Genomic DNA, 14,496 nt, shown 5'->3' with positions numbered 1-14,496 from the left:
GCATTAGTGGTGCCAAGCCTCAAGTTACAGCAGAGCAGGGCGGTCTTCCTTCTTTCTCTTCATTTATCTCTTTCTTTCATCCCCTCTTTCATTCTCTTTCTCTCTATCTCTCTTTAGCTCTATTTGATCTCTGTTCCTTTCTATTTCTTTCTTTACATATTTCTTTCTCTCTCGTTTACTAGGTCATTCCCTCTCTCTCTCTCTCTCTCTATTTCTCTTCTATTTCTTTCGTTGTCTTTCTATTTTTTGCCTTTCTTCCCTTTCTATCTCTCCTTTCTCTCTCCCTCTCTGCACTCGTTCTCTCGCCTATCCGAGCTACTGCATCCCACGCTGGACAAATCGGCGCAGTTGCGAGTGTGCGCCTATGTCGTCTTTTTTTCTTCCTTTGTCCCTGTTTGATAGTGCGCCCCATTTTTTTTTTTTTTTTGTATTAAGATGAACCAATACCAAGTAGCCCAAATGGCTGTTTTGCTACAATATATTCCTTACAGTTGGTATCGGGCCTGACCGACCGCGCATGTGCACTGTGATATCGGGACACAACGAGAAGGGGTCGCTCGGATCTTGCAAGAGGGGAGGCACAAACGCCAGCTTTCCTGTACCTAAGGACGATATCGATACACTCTGTTTGCTCCAAGAATTCCGTTTTCCAACAATGACAAAGATGCGCAGAATAACTCAACGTGTGCTCTAAACTCTTTTCTCGCTAATTGTCAGACCAGCGTTTTGGAAGCAATGTTGAGCGTCATCGAGTGAGATGTGTTCGTGCTTCCGTGTGCGACCATACACCTTCCTAGCTAATTTATTTGGTGTCTCCTTCGGTGGTATACTGCTGACACGCGGGCTCGATCCCGGCCACAGCGGTCGCATTAGGATAGAGGCGACATGCTAGAAGCCCGCGTACTCTGCGATGTCAGTGCACGCTGAAAAACACCAGATGGTCGAAATTTTCAGAGCACTCCACTACGGCGTGCCTCATAATCATACCGTGGTACTGGCACGTAAAATCTCAGATATTTTTCATTTAATAGGCACATGAATGTTCACTCAGCCGATCCGCTCTGTTGCTGCTTGCTTGCTTGTTCCTTGTATTGGCCTCTTACCCACAACGGTGGATTGGCCAAGAAGCCGGCGGTTAATGTAAATTGGAACATTAGGTAAAAGTCACTTCCTGGCTTACGCACAACTCCGCGACGCTTATTCTTTCTCCTTCACTTTGCCACACAGACTTTCCTCTAGACGACATTGCTTTGCCGCGCGCTCAGTGGCTCTCTTCTTCGAGCGGACGGTTGTGCGTTCGAGGGCCCCAGCGCGATGGCAGTAAATAAGTGATTCAAGCACTTTAGGGGCCCGCCTAGTCGTCCATTCGTGGATCTCATGTGGCGTGATCACGATCAAAATAGTGTGGTCAATACCGGCCTAAACCATGGTTATCAATGCTCAAAACCGGGTGAAAATACACGAACAAGGTCTCAAATAATATAATTAAGAGAAATGACCCAGAAGTAATCCCAACAATTAACTTAAAATCGCTAAAAACGCTTCGGAAACATGGGGCTTACAGCCGCGCCGCGCAAGAGAGATGGAAACTCGGAGCAGTGTCAGCTCTACGAACGGGAATCGCTGGGTGCCTGTGCTGCGCGCTTCCTCAGGTTTAACAGCAGCGGAGCTTCATTTAGCGCAGCATTTACAACTACACTGATCGCTACACGATAACGACATTTTTTATAGACTTTGAGCTTTCCTTTATTTTTCATTTTACTCAAATTATTGGACAAGTTGGTAGCCGAAAGGTAATTGGGTCTTTGCTCGAATTTCTAGTTTCTTTTCTCGATTTTTGTTGAGTTGACAGCTCACGCAGCTTTTTCGAAACCGCGTGGTGCCGACCTTCGGGCACCCGTGCGATCACGCGCGTGTTTGAGATAACCTTGTTTTAGTTTAGGGGGATATCAGTCAGTGGAGAAAGGTTTTGTTGAAGTAAATGTGCTTGATTTACTTGCAGTGTTTTTTTTTGTTTTTTTTTTTTGCCGCTGGCATGCATTTGGACGCGAAGCTGGTGCATGCCCACAGCGGTGTGCATGTTGGGGTTGCCGTGTAAAGAAGTAAAGCGGGAACATGGGAAGCTTTCCCTTGCCAATAGCTCCCTCATAGCTTATGGGAAAAACATTCAATAATTTGTGCCCAATAAAAATCCCGATCGTTATTACCAAATACTTTGCACAACTTTATAAAATAGCTTGCGAGCGCTGTAGTAGATTTCTCGCAGCACAAATCAACATCTGCGCTTTTGAAAATCTCGGTGCACAGCTTTGTGAATTTCATTTTCAAACAGAGCCGAAACAGTGTTACTTTTTAACTTGTGTTTACTGGTTTCCTTTTATTCCTTACAGGCTTCTTCCGTGACAGAATGGGGTCATTTGATAATCTCTATCGCCTTTACGCGGCGTTCAACATCTTCGGCGCAGTTCTGCTCCTACTTCAAAGATCACTAAAAACATGCGCACCCGCAGGCCACAGCGAATACGGAGAATAAGCAGAACCACACAAGTACACTTGTCCTTCTGGAAACGCGCCGAATTGGACGGCCGTAGCAACAACGCGTTGCCGGATCGAATCGCGGAGGCCACGCATCACTTCGCTCTGCAGCATTCAAACGGCGACACCACCCCGCGAACCACGAACATTGCGAGGGGAAAGTGTGAGATAAAAAGCGCGTTCGCGTGGCCTCCTTCATGAGTTCGGGGGTAGCGCAGCGGGTTAAGCGCCCGCTCGCCATCGTGTCGGACCGAGAGGTCATGGGCTCGACTCCCGTCAACGGAACTTTTTCTCCTATTTATTTATTTGCCGTCGGATCGCGTGCATTATCCTGACGGATTTCCGTGGCCGTAATACGTCATGAAAGTCTTGGTGGACCCAGTCATAAAATACTTTCGTGTTAAAAAAAGGATGCGGTTTTGATTAGGACAGGAAGTCACGTGGCATTGTTCAAGGTCGCCAACAGTGTGCTTGTTTGGTTTCTTGCGCCTGTATGCCAATTAAATGCACTTGTTCAATCAAGGTGTCTTCGCTCTTTCTGGTGGCTTGCTCTTGCTGACTTTCGTCCTCTAGAGACAAAAATAAACCTAAACATGCTAAACTACTCTTGCTTGTACAAGTTTAACGTGTTTCCCGAGTATCAGAAGCTTTGGATAATAGCGGCGAAAAATGAATAAGGTTGTACAAGATACACTCATGCATATCGATGTCCGTAGTGGTTGCCATCATAGCTCGCCCTGCTTTTGCGAATCCAACTAACTTACCAACTAGCTCAGCTTTCTGTTATTATAATAGTACTTGAAGTTTAAAAAGTACGAGCGCTTGCACTGGCGTATTTCGCATAGAAGAAAGCTTGAAGTTCACACCTGAAAATGTCAGTGGCAGTAGCATTACGGGCAGCGTGTATAGAGGAATGGTGCTTCGATGAACTTGCAAATGACTGCAACACCATATATAAATAAGGATTCAACGTTGTGTCCCAAGTTTCCAAACGAACATCCGTCTAAACCAGCGAAGGTTATTAGTTAGTGCGTTTTAGCAGCTTGATTATAAGTATCCGCCACTCGGACGCAGCACGCCATATGGACCCGTTTGACTGCCCTCGCGACCTTCAGGAACTTGATCGCGGATATCTGATTCATCATCACGCATAAACTTGTTCGCAACTGTCGGACAAAAGCGAAATATCATTACGAGAAACATTAAAAGCATATTATCTGCTGCTAACATGCGCCCAAATGGAAGAAGAGCTAAGCTGCAGTATCCTTTGCTTTTTGGGGCTGAACGTGCAACGTTTTTCCTCAAGCGTCGTTTCTTGTCTGCTTCTCTTGCCTTATGCCGACTTGCGCCCAGAGCACGTGCTGTTGTTACCTGTTCTCTTGCATCCTTTGTGACATTTCACGAATGCTCCGCTTTCAGCATGGAGAGCACACGAACAGGTGCGTGTATCATAAAAAACGGAATCCAAAGCGCGAGTCAACATCCACAACGTTTCATTGTGTCTACGCAAAATCGAGAAACTCGTAAAAGGTGTCGGTTTGTATTGCGACAACGATTCTATAGACGTTTCTGGTAGATTTTTGCGTCGACGCCCACGCGAGGTTCCGTGTAAAGTCCCAATTGATATCTCTTAGCCTCGTATGTTCTACGCTCGAGTGAAAGTACACCCCTCCGTCCCTTCCCACCCATACTGGTGGGAAGGGGCGGAGGGGGAGCAGCGAGGTTCCGGCTGCAACTTCACGGTGTGCGCAATATATCTCGCCAGGCTTCAGTAAACGGCTCATACCTTTGTACGTGCTGTCTCATCACTTGGTTTCAGATGAAGTGATAGCGCGGAGGTCTTTTCGCTAACTGCAGTGGCCGCTTTTCCTTATGCTGGCGTTTCGTTAAATTACGCCTGGTTGGATGCTAAGAAGTTAAATGCTAGCGTTACTTCCGTTAACATTCTAGTTTTTTGCAGTCACAATGATGTATTCGTCCATGCGACGAAACTGTCTTTTTTTAACTAAGCCGTCAGTTTAGAGCAAGTGATAAAGAAAAAGCAGCCGTACGCGTCTCTTGTTATTTTGGATGTCTTTCTGCATTATGATACGTTGCCTCCAGTCGCCTGGCATTTAGTCCGTTTCTATTATTCAAAATAAACCATCCCGCAGTTGACTGCGTGATGCGCGGCGTCTCTTAATGGCTGATCGTTCGAGGGCATTTAAAGTAAATCTCCTTGAGCAGCTTACTAGACGGTAGTAGTATTTTCCATCCGAAAATCACTATTTGTAATAGGTGCTAAAATCCCCCATGAAGGAACTGTAGCACTGCTTCGAAGGTTTTGTCAGGCATGCATACACAGTAGCATTCTTGCTGAGCAAACGCCCACTGGATCGCAAATATTTCCGATTATATACTCCTTCATGCTGTATTCGTCAGTTAATGAGCGGCGTCTGATAGAAGCGGTGAATTTACTCAGCCATCTGCGCCTGACCAACGCAAATTTATTGATATTTAGTAAATTGTAAAGCGCTTTACATATGGACTACCCGTTTTTTCTTTTTAATTCGAACACAGTCTCTGCGCGGTTCTTCCGAAGGGGCTGCTGCAAATCCATTTTCAGGCACTCCCACTTCTAGCCAAGGTAGGTTTCTCCAAATAGATGCTCGCAGTCGCTCCCAGTGTCAATCTAAATGAGCAACTTCGCAGGACAACTCGAGGTACTTAATGGCCGGCGCGCTTTCATTATTTACGTCGAGGAAAAAGATCTTGACGCACAGTTTAAGAAACTTCAGCTAGACTACAGTGCTGGCTTTTGCACTCGTCGCTTGCAGTAACAATGTTCATGGCACCAGTATACTTTTCATTAAAAACATTACTGAATTTAAAATGAGTGCCAAGGCAAGCTTGAAGTTGCTGATTTGGCTGCGTGCTAAAAGTTATTGTCATCTGAATACACAGAAGAATGTTGTTTCTTCTTCGACGAATTTATCAAAAAGTTTCAGTGAATCTTACAATATCCTCCCAGAAAGCTCCATGAAAAAATGCTAACTAATAAAATTTTCGCCGAATTGTTCAACAGATTATTCTTGTACTTTCATATCAACTACCTTTTGGGTTCATTTGGCAACTATGGTACACCACTCCTGTTTAGGTTGCCATCCAAAATCTCCGCAGTGAATGTCTAACCTGTCTCCCAACTATATTGAAACCGACAGCAAATTAAGCCAAGGAGAGCATATGCTCTCCCCTCTGCTCCCATTGGCTTAACTGTCTGTCGGTTTTAATAGTGGCGTATAATACAGAATATTAGCCCCTCAGACAGTTCCCTTTCTTTCATAACATTTCCTGTCAGTCTAGTTGGTGATGCACAGTTCATAGTTAAAAACAGCACAAGCGAAACGAAACGCAAGAAAGACACGGGACAGGGTGGACAGAGTGATATGCAGCACTCTGTCAAGTATCTTCATTGTGTTTCGTTTCGTTTGTGCTGTTTTAGGGGTGAAGCTCCTTAGGGTGTGGGTCGTTCCCTCCTCTGTAGTATGTATGTATGTAGCCAGCTCTAATTTAAGTAGTTGCTCACTAGATGGCGTTTCATGTAGTTCTTAGAGCTCTAGTTTAATGAATTTCTCACTAGGTGGCGTTTCATGTATTTCTTAGAGTTTCTGTTTAAAGATGACAGATGGCGCTTGCATAATGCGAATGGCGCATGTCATTGGATGCCTGCGATCGTAAAAGGCGCTCGCTCTTGGCGCGCTTTCTCTTTCGCTCGGAGTCGCCGGATGGAGGCAGACAAGGCGTTCGCTCTTGGCGCGCTTTGTCTTTCGCTAGAGAGCGGACACTTTCCCTGCATTTCACAGATGACAAAGCGGTGATAATGAAGGAACCACGTAAACCAACAGTACAATAAAAGTTTGATGTTTAATATATACACGGTGTTTCACACTCTTTATATGATGTAATGGGCGAATTTCACGGAAGAGTTTCACGGTTTACCGATGATTCCCTCCGGAGCTTCGCCCTAATCATCATCATTCACCCCGTGGATATGCTGTGATCTTTTACCTACGACCTATGCATCACCAACAGCACTCTGTCCCGTGTATTCCTTGTGTTTCGTTTCGTTTGTCCTGCTTTTACATATGATCCCTTTCTTTTGTAACCTGTCTCCCGTCGTACTTTCAAGATTGTTCGCATGCTCGCGCGGCTTGCCTTATATGCATTGGCCTGAATACCCTACGTCGAAGCTTTGACATGGCAGTGGTATGCGGTTATCTATACCTTCATTACATACAAGATGCTTCATGTAATGTTGCTTATTTAAGGGAGGGGCCGAGGGGGGGGGGGGGTCGCTACACTTGCGTCTATAAATTTCTCCAGAACGCTGGAATACCTTGTTGAACGAAAGGAAGTGACGCGTTTATTTTTTGTGCGGCTGAATGTATAACTTTACGGATAACTTTTATGCTATTAAGAAGCTTTTTGGCTAGAAAAATCAGCGGCTGTCTCTGGTAGACTGCTTCTGAGAGTCGAGTGCATTGTTCGAATAAGCTAGAGTTCACAAGGTGGGTACATTGATTTTCCGAGCTGTTCTTGGCGCACGGAATTATAAACACCGTCTTATTAGTTTTTGATATACTGAGTTCAGTGAAAGGATGGCTGTCTTATCTCATGGCTTATAGCACCATACAAAAGTGCCATTAATATGAAGCCTATACAAAATACCCTGATTTAAGCATTGGTACGCAAGAGCGTGACTACTTGCAGTTTCAGGCACTTTTCAGCGATGAACAGTATTTTTGAGATTTCTCGATTAAAATCAGAATGTGCTACATTCTCAGAGTAGCATGAAATCGTTGAAGAAACATTTGCACCCCTTTGTTGTGGGTTAATTGTTATGTGGCTAGTGGCTTCTCCTCATAGCATTAAGGGAAAACGAAACGTGATCATTCATGTAAACCTGAATCGTGCAGGAACTCCAGGAGAGCCTTGCAAATATCTTTCCTCAAGTTTCTGAAGTAAGCATTCCAATCACTGCGGCGGCCGGACGGCATGAGGAAAGGCTATAAGGCATGCAGTGTCCCTAGATATAAAACGCAAAGCTTCTCAATTATGCTTTTTCTATGCAATTAAAATCACTTCATCCTAAAACTCATCTACCTTGTGTCCTTTCGTTGCGCTAACTTTAGTGATAACCTACTAAGAGTCAGTGAAATATATACGCACCATCTCGAATTCAAATACAAGTGCATGCTACTTCATTTGTATTCTATGGCGGCCCCTCAGTTATCAACTAAAATATTAATCGGAAAGCAGTACTACTCCAGCACACTCTAAATGCGGTACCACTTGATGGCGACACTGACTTGAATCATATTGTACCCTTCATACTGTGGCAGTCGTTCTTGTCCTAGTCAGTCCAGGAGCGAATATATTTCCCGAGTCTAAATATTCGTGCACAAACTAATATAGAGCTTCGCTTGGGGACTGATATTTAGATTCGGTAATAAAACCAGACATTCCCGGACATCCATGGAATGATCTCACAAATCTCGTCCTTTGTAGTCGGCTGGAGGGCGCGTAAAAAATAGTGGGCTTGGTTCGAAACTGATAATGAACATTTTTTGTGGGGTTACTGCCTCGAAGCCGTCATTTCATTCTCCCACTTCACAACTACAATTGTTTATTTTTTAAAGTGTAAATAGTTAGGGTGATTAATAATAATGTCTGGGGTTTAACGTCCCAAAACCACGATTTGATTATGAGAGACACCGTAGTGGAGGGCTCCGGAAATTTCGACCACCTGGCGTTCTTTAACGTGCACCTAAATCTAAGTACACGGGCCTCAAACATTTTCGCCTCCATCGAAAATGCAGCCGCCGCGGCCGGGATTCGATCCCGCGACCTTCGGGTCAGCAGTCGAGCGCCATCACCACTAGACCACCGTGGCGGGGCATAGTTAGGGTGATTAGTTGGAATAGTACGTTTTTGCTGAGATTATTAATTTGTGGCGCATAGCTCACATTTGTGAGATATAAAAACGAACAAACTCCTAAAGCGTGACTGTGCCTATGACAGATGTATTATATAGCTGAGAACTTCAGATATAGCTTCGTCATATGAAGATCGCAACGCCCCGCATGAATCATAGCATACAAGTCTTTTATTTATTATTATACTTTTGAGGTCTGCATGAGTATGCGGTAAGGAATGTATGCTGAGGTACCATATTATAAACCTTGACTTCATATTTACTGGGCGTACATTTCAAATTCAACACCAGATGCCACCGTGACGAATTAGTAAAAGCCCTGGTATTTGAACTTCACAGAAAAGTGATTATGGCTGTAGCCATAAGTGTTTAGGTGTGCGCATGAGCTCAAATGACCTCGGCATGTTTGGAACCGTGCAGGTGAGACCGTGGAAAAGGTAACCGACCTCCCTCTCGCGCTGCACTTCCGTACGTTTTGATTTCAACAACAACTACGCTTTACAACAACTTTTAGTTTTCCGAGCTCCTGGAGCCCCGGCGACTAAGTGTGCAGGCAAAATGTTTACCCTTCCCACGATGACATTATGATTACATAAAAACGCATTGCAACCCATAACATTGTCTGAACTTTCATTTTTAGCGCATGTCCTACTAAAACACGTCTAGCGGCGCAGCGTCCCTTGAGCGACAGTTAATAGCGACTACAAATTTTCGTGTTGCCGTGGTAAAGTTCAATGATAAAAGCTTGCGTAGTCGGCACCTTGAGAAAACGTTCACACCTTCGGATTTTCCAGCAGCGTGCGACGCCACTGTCGCTTAAACTGCTGTTGCAGCTGAATAAACAGAAAAGCACATAAAACTACAATTAATCACCACCGTTTCGCTACACATGTAAGTGCCCAGTTGTAATACCACGGAGCCACCCGGCTGGTGTGCGATTGCATCTGCATTTGAGCCAGTGGACCTGATGACAAACAGTGCAGTCCGGAGCAACATGAACAGAAGTACAAAAAAAAACACAGCAAGCACTCTGTCCACTCGTAGACGATTCCGTATGAGAGCCAGTTCCATAATGTTGCGCGTGAAGGTCTATGGGCGCTCCGCATTCTTCTATACCTACGTGTAAGAGTAACGCGTGTCGGCAGACTTATATAGCATCTGTCCTCGTGCTAAGCGATGACGGAGTCCCATGGTGAGCGATGCGTGCGCTTACAAAACACGTTCCTCTTGAGGCGCGTCTGTTATGCCTCTGACGTACGAGAAGGAAGAAGGAGCGATTATTGTAGGGAATGTTTACCAGATAAAAGATCCTGGAAACAATACATTCACATTCTACGCATTTCTCCAGTCAGTGCTTCAGGCAACATATCAATAATACCTAACGTGTCTGAGAAATACGACCATGACAAATAAAGAAACAATTTGTGCGTTACCAGAAAGCACTGTTCCACAATCAGCTTATGTGACGTGGGTCATGTAAAATCAAAAGCAACGTTGAAAGTAAGTGTTCACGTGCGCAAGCTATATTTTTTCATTTCTGCCTAAGTGTTAAAAAAAGTGTCTGTCCGATTGACTTATATCCGGAATTACCTCAGTTACTCACCAATTACCTCACCAACTTGACATTTTCCTAACAGATATGTGAGACGAAAGCAATGTCTCACTAAGGATTGGAAACACCAAGCTTCCGTGTCCTGCCGTCAATCTACGTGTTTTCAGGAACATAATGCGCTGACTCATCTGGTGTATGGATGTCTTTTGGAAGACATTGACATGCTAACTTAGTGACAAACTACAGTGCCAGTAACGCAAACTATATTTTCATTATTATGATTTTATTTTTTTAGACATGTCAAACATAGTATAAATTTTATTTAAAGGTATTACGAAACAAAGAATCTGGTGAAACGTTTGTGCAATGGCAGCTGCCTAATATACAAGCACACGATGAGAATAGCAAAGCTGTTTGACAGAGGACGCACGTAGTGGGGCCTGAAATTCTTGCTCCCTTAGGTGGGACCAAAAAGATTTAAGGCAAAAGCCTTCGATGCCTCATCAATCACGAAAATTCACCGTCATCCCTCGTCGGCGTCCCCAGTCGACGGTGCCAACATGAGTGATGCAAGATTCATCATCACGTCCTGATGCCACCATAAGGCGTCATTATGAAGTCACAGATCACCAAGATTTCGGACATCATTATGATGCCATCAAGTCACAGTGACTTCACGTGACGTGACATCATATGCTGACATCATCACTTGACATCATAGCTTGGTCAAAGGGGGCCGATCACGGAAGCAGTGCAAAATTAGGTGAGCTGCCTTCGATCCTCGTGGCAGTGCCAAACTACGTTAGGTGCAGAAAGCTTTTGGAGGGTGGCGGAGCAGGATAAATACATCGACTGAGAAGAAAAATAGGATGGCTTTCATCTTCCAGTCGTCGTAGGTGAGTGAGTAAGTAAACTTCTCAGTTTTTTATTAGATTGTGTTAGGTTCTGATCAAAATAACACAATAGATTGTGTTAGGATTGAAAACTCAACCTGAGACACGACCTTTCACAAATGTTTCTTCATTTATACATGTTGCGACTGCCGAATAAGTGACTTCTGTGGGAGAGCGTATCACGTCACAGAATTTGTATGCAAGACCTCTATTCAACGGTGACATAAAACTAGCTTGAACTTCGAATACCGTGAATTTCCGCTGAGTTGCATCTTAGCGTTGCTCTAACTGCAAATTCGACATCACAAATATTTCTAAATTATGCTTCTGTAATGAAAAATACACTCTCACAATAGTGCGATAGAAGTTAGATGCAGGATATGTTAGAGCAATATCCAAGAACAAGCAAATGTCGACAACGCTAGTGCAAATGTTTTTCGCTAGCCTCGACTGTGAGACGACCAAGTCACGGTCCTTTTGCATCTCAACAAAACGGGTCCGCGCTGGGGCTGGGCAGGAATAGAGATAGGCTACGACTACAGTGTGCTTTCGTGAGCAAAATTTTATACAACAATAACTACGGTAGCTGCTGCAATGTATAATCACTTACACAGGTTCATCTCTAGTGATCGTGAAATAGAGAAACATAAATACCTGCGTAGGAATACCAGCACTCTACAAAGAAACGGACTTTACGAAAGTCCCCTTCAAAAAGCTATACACATGCAATGTCCTCTACGTACCGTCGTCGATGCGGAATAGTTTGGTATTGCAGTCTATTGGAACACAAATAAACTTTTGTCATGGTGTAAAAAGACGATTTCAGGCCGCGTACGCTGTCGGCTTCGTCTCCATTCTAGAGATTTCCATTTTATAGTGACCCAGGCTATGGAGATTTACGTCGCCGCTGAAAAAGAGCACATCTCATGAAAATGATCATCTTTATCTCAATAAACATACTGTCTTGTTTCATTGGTCCGCTAGATGACGCAAGAAACTTGCACAGGCAGAGGATAATCATTGCACACGAAGACGAAAAAACGGTTCGGAGAGAGGGAGACACTTGAACACGGAGAGGAAAAAGTGACCGTTTTTGCGAAGGGAGAGCGCGCCTTCTACCCGGTGCACTTTGCCTATATTGTAGGCTATGGAATTGTAAAGTATTTGAAATTTTTTTAGCTCTATACAATCAGCTTTGCCAATACATTAATGGGATGATATGTGAATTGACACTGTCCAGAAAGAAGGTAGCACCGTTGCATTTTGCAAGTAATTTGTCTTGTATGTCAATTTGAACCACAGACAATTATTATTTCTTCTAGATAACAGACCTGAAGCCTGACGTGGAGTTTTATATGTTTATGCTTTACTGGCCAGTGGTTGTGCATGTTAAATATTTGAATGTCTACTAACTGCTATTTCCTTGATATTGCTCTGGAGCAATGTAGCCAAAAAAAAAGCTAGTGTTATCTGACACCTATGCTAAAAGTTAGGCAGAGAGTTAGGACACAGTGGAGGATGAAAATACAAATTCAGCTTCTGCATTCGTCCATCGTTTGAACAGCGTCTTTGACTATGCAGCGTCCGCATCATAAATTGCTGACTGATTTATTTTTCTTTTTTTTTCAATTTTGCAAAAGCCAGCTATACAGATTTGCCAAAAAGTATTAATCACTTCCTATTTTTCAAAAATTGCTACGATGATATCCAGCACTTCCTAGCTGTCTAGTGTACTGCTGTCCCAAATATCCCATTTGTATGCGCACACGTTATGTGCACTGCTGTCCACTGGTACATCACTTGTTTTTACAAGTGAGCGCTGTTAAGAACACGCGCAGGCATCCTCTATCACATGCATAGGACGGCAAACTCACTCATGAGTCGACTCACTCAGAATTACATCAGGCCGTGAGTCTGAGTGTAATTGAGTCCGGGTGAGTAATATTTCCGTGACACCAACTGAAGAAAAGTTGAGTGAGTGATTCCGAGTGAGTCCAGTTGAGGAAATTATAGGTGAGTCTGAGTCCCAGTGAGACCTAAGCGCAAAATTTATTTCTCGAGCGAGTCCAAGTGAGCTCCACCTTTTGTTGCTGTCTTATCGTCCTATCTACTCATCTTTAGCGCAACCATTAGCCTTATATCGGCTTACAGTTATACTCAAGTCTACTCATACCTAACTCAGCGCACTAGTATTCATGTTCCACCTCAGTATCTATTGATCAGAGGCGTGAGTTAGGAGAATCGGTGCCATGACCTCTCCCCGCACACTCTTTCATGGGATGTTCTTGAGAAAAACATCTCGTGTGAGTTGCGTATCTTATAAAAACGTCCTTACTCGATCGATATGTGATAATGAGGACATCTGATATATGATAACTCGTATTTTAAGGTAAAAAATCAAAAGGTGTACCGTAGAGCACTGATTGTGTAAGATATTGGCGGTAAAGAGGATTGACACCAGGATAGAAAAAAGCTCATTTTGCGCCAACGGACTCATGAGTCGACTCACTCAGGCTCACTCAGACAGACTCAGGTGAAGCCGTGAGTCTGAGACTGAGTGAGTCAGGTTGGGTAATATGTTGGTGAGTTTGAGTCTGATTGAGTCGCATTGCGAGAACGCATTGCGTACATGCAGGGAAATCTGGCACAACAGTGTGGTTTATTTTATTTTTTTTCAATTTGGCTTTCGCCAATGTGTTGTGGAAATAGTACATTCCGGCGCAGGCTAATATTACTGACACTGCACCTTTTGCGCACAGTTTTGATGCTGTTTGTTTACTAAAGCTCAAATCGTCAAATGCGCACGTTAGTGAGAAAGACGGCGAACAGCACTGTACGCATGTACTGTTCGAGGGCCGCCCATCATGAATATCGGTGTATCACTCGTTCTGCATATTATACGAGGTACGCTGAACGAGCACAATAAAGACCGGCAGATTAGGCATGTTGGTAGGTTTTCGTGCTAAATATAAAACATCGCTTAACACTCTGGACAACGCAACACGTGACACAGTCAGCCCCGTGTGTGTCACTTCTTGCTTACTATATTATAAGAGTAAGATTAGTTCTCGCGAAGTACAAGCACTGCAGCATTAGGACCTTGAAAAACAACTCTAATGCTCTATGCTCGCAAAGCTATAAATGCTCTGCATCTGGCTCAGCGGGCATGTGTTCTTCGTCAATGAGCGCACAGCCTTCCCAGGTATTGTCACATACGTAGGAGTCTAAAATCCCCTGAAAAGAACTATGACCTTCAACAAGGCAGCAGACGACGCCTCCGAATGCCACGCGAAAGAGAATTATACGTCATTTTAGAATCAAGCGTGCGCTGTCTTCTCCAGCAGGCGGGTGACTTCTTCATTCCAGGCAGCCACGGCTTGCAGCCGACGCCAAGGCCCAGCAGGCGCGCAAAAAAAAAAAAAAAACGCGTTCTCATCCTGCTTCACTGCGTGGGCAGATGTCGTAGGGAAACAATGCTTCGGTTCCTTTCACCCGCACGGGACACAACAATCTGTACGAGCTGTCGAACTGACTCACGCTTC

The 14,496-nt window shown here is 44.2% G+C and overlaps 1 long non-coding RNA gene across 1 annotated transcript in view; it reads right to left on the bottom strand.

Annotated features, from left to right (window-relative positions):
• Nucleotides 1-11,844, bottom strand: part of LOC119390601 (uncharacterized) — a 31,971-nt gene extending 20,127 nt beyond the window's left edge. The window contains exon 1 of the long non-coding RNA XR_005183400.2: nt 11,698-11,844. This is a non-coding gene — a long non-coding RNA (uncharacterized LOC119390601). The remainder of the gene's footprint in view (nt 1-11,697) is intronic.
• Nucleotides 11,845-14,496: the final 2,652 nt, after the last annotated feature.

The sequence above is a fragment of the Rhipicephalus sanguineus genome, chromosome 4, assembly GCF_013339695.2.
Source record: "Rhipicephalus sanguineus isolate Rsan-2018 chromosome 4, BIME_Rsan_1.4, whole genome shotgun sequence".
Taxonomy (NCBI): domain Eukaryota; kingdom Metazoa; phylum Arthropoda; class Arachnida; order Ixodida; family Ixodidae; genus Rhipicephalus; species Rhipicephalus sanguineus.
The sequence above is the reverse complement of the archived record's forward strand: the minus strand, read 5'-3'. Positions and strand labels throughout refer to the sequence as shown.